The following is a 3,363-nucleotide window of genomic DNA, read 5'->3' as shown; positions in this document are numbered from 1 at the left end:
AAAAAGCATGAGCAACATCGGACTTAATGCACCGAATAACATTCCATTCTGCTTACAACAAAGACGTAGGGGATGTAAAAAATCTAAGCTCCTCATCAGTCTACCATGACTGAATCTTGGATAGCTTATCCTTAAATAGGAGTCCAATTCCTATTATAGGCTCCAATTGACTTTCTACCTTGTTCTTGACCAAGTCATGTACCGCATGAACTTGTCAAAATAAGTATGTAGGGCATCCCAACCTAGTTAGAACTCTATAGCAGATTTTATGGCTCCGAGCCATTTATCAGGATAGATGTCCTACATCGCTTCCTCTTGTTCGATTTCAAATACTCAAACCTTTTAGGTAACCGGAGTTTTCAGACTACCCTTTGGAGAACTTAGACATGTTCAGTTAAGTTCCAATTAAAGTGATGTTTGTATTAGTCCTTAAGAAACCTGTATAAATTAGATTTCGAATCTAATTTTCCTCCCACTAGTCCTTTAACGTATGCAGGAACATTTCTCATACTCAAGACTTTTGTATGACACAGGTTTGCCAAATCATATCAAGTATAGTGTCTGGATTACGACTTTAAGAAGACACAATGTTTTACAATTGGACGGTTTTTCAAAAGTCCACATCTATTGAAGCACGGATCGAACCATGTTCAATTTGTTCCTTACTAGAGATAGCTCAACATTGTCTCTTCCGGTGGAATTTCACTGAATGAGAATTCCATTCTCATTTTGGATGTTATAAGAACTCCCACTAATTATGCACTACCTCGATCCCATCAAAGGGATTATCTCTGTAACCAGTTTGGTTCTCCACCTCAAGTCTAATTTCTCCGAACATTCCAGAAGTCCATAGACTTGTGAACCCTCTACTGGTATTTTTGTATTTAGTAAATTACATGTCTATTTTGGATCCATTCCAATAGATTGTTTTTGAAAATCATTCTTTGTCCCACAAAGTGCTTTCATGGCTTTCTTTCCTCTCAGAAAGGATTAATAAGTTAGTAAACTCAAATCATCTATTGGCAGACTCTTTGAATCTACCAACCTATTTATCCTAACTAGAGGGATATGGCCTAGTTTATGCATGTCATTTTCTGTAAGTTATGTTCTAGATCATCCGTTTTAGTCATTTTTTTTAAGTGTGCATAATCTAATTATGTAGTACGACAATTTAATCACTCAGCAGACTGGAAAAAATCTTTTATTGATCAAGTTTGTAGTCAAATTTGTCCAACAATTGACTAATCACTTGATCATGTTGGGTTACATAATCGTATACTATTTCAACATGAATACTATTAGCTAAGTTTATTTAGTCTTATTGCTTTTGTAGTAATGGCCTAGCAATTGCTTAGCTTTAAGAGTATTTGTCTTAGAGTTATCATTTTCATTTCTGTAAAACATTTGCATAAATGCATTTCGAGATCAAGTGTCTAACACTTGGGAATATGAACAGTAATCATGTTTGCTCGACAAATGCCATAGTTTGGGTGAAGGGCAGTTCACGATACTCCCTCTTCTAATGCCCTTTGGCAATTATATGTAAACATCATAAGTAAATTTTGACTGTTGAACCATTATCCCATTTTTTCTTTTACATTCGCTCATTAAGCTGACAGGAGCACTCAAAGCGTGAGGGAATGCTAGACATTTGGTAATTTCTTTTACTTTTAAGGTTGAAGCCTCCAAATCCAATACCGTTTGTGCAGATTCTTCAATCGTTGCCTCGTATTGGTCCAACTATTTTTTTATCAACTAATGAAATGGCCTTCTCAAGCCCATTTAGAGTTTATGATGAATAGGAAGAACGAGAGATGAAGTACATTCCTTTTAAGATCAACATTAGGGTATTAGAGCTTCTCAACAAGCGATTGCATCTAAGTCTTTTAGAAGTTAAATTCTCCCACTATTTCTATAAAATCAAACCACTCTCAAGTGGGGTTTCAAAAAATCCTTTCATAGTGGGCTTGGGATCCACAAGAAAAATTTACCATGTCCCGCTTTTATAATTAACATGGAGAAAGCTTTGTGGGAGGGAACCGATGCCATCTCATTCCATGAGATTCTCAAGATATTTCTACTCACCTCTTCACATGATCCTGAGGACTCCAAATGAATCATGTTATTTTTTGTTAAACCCGACCCATCAACCAAATCGTACCTCAATTATCACCCCCCACAACTTGTGAGATACGGAAACAACCAGCGTATTCCTTTGTTCTTAACAATAAGACAGCTTGCCTTCTATTCCAAATGTGTCACAACCCATGAGACCATATTTGGATAGTGGCAGCTTCTTCATGATAGCATTGCATGTATAAATATTTGGATATCAAGACCTCATCGCAAAATAGCATTGCATGTATAAATATAAAATTTTTAAAGCATTAGGTAAACTCATCGCATACAATGAAACCTAACATACCCCTATTGGATAATCACGAGTTTAGCCTATACGACCCATTGAACCCACAGTGAGTGTAAGGACTGCCTAAGGTGGCCTTATGTTATTACAAAAAATGCTTTACCCTTCAACATATAGATGGGCCTTGTAACATCTTCGTGGGCCGCCTTCTCCATTGGCCTCCTCCTCTGTGGACCTTCTTCCATGGGCTCAATTCAAATAAAAACCTCACCAAAATATTTTATACTGCTCTCATTATAATTTAACAAGAAACCCTGATCAGAGCTTGGAGGGAGTACATTAGGAGGGAAATAGCAAGCTTTATTATTCCAAGTCTAAGAATGAGAAGGAGGTAGAAAATAAATCACAAGGGCACACTGGCCGACCCAATAAAATTAAAAGACATACCTGCAGTCTAGGGCTCCGTGATCATCCCTCCATATTCAACTAGCACACAATATAAATTAAGCAATCTAGATAAGAAAATGAAAATCTCAAGAAAATACTGTGATATCCAATATCATCACAAAAAATTACATGTAGAAAACAACAAGTTTAAAATTTTTAATTCAAAGGGATGATAAATTCCCATGCATCCAATGCACACAAATCAACCATATTAATTACAAAAATTTAATTCTAAAAAAATTCAATTTTTTTCAAAATTGAATCAGCAAAAATTAATATTTTTCAGAAAATATGCAAAAATTAGAAAATCCAATTTTCAAAAAAACGATGAAAATGGCCCTGACGTTGACCGTCAACTGGAGCAGCAGCCGCACTGTCTGCACACAAGGCCTGCGCTATCCAAGTTGCGTGACAGCTCTTGCCTGTGCGCGCACATTGTGCATTGTCGACCGACAATGCACTGCTACAACACTATTTTTTTTTCACACATTAAACTAAAACTAAAACCAAGTATTTTTACCAAAAAATTCAATTTTCTTAAAGTACTTAAA

This window comes from Sesamum indicum, linkage group LG3 (genome assembly GCF_000512975.1).
Source record: "Sesamum indicum cultivar Zhongzhi No. 13 linkage group LG3, S_indicum_v1.0, whole genome shotgun sequence".
In the NCBI taxonomy this organism is placed as follows: Eukaryota; Viridiplantae; Streptophyta; class Magnoliopsida; order Lamiales; family Pedaliaceae; genus Sesamum; species Sesamum indicum.
Note: the sequence above shows the minus strand (reverse complement) of the source record.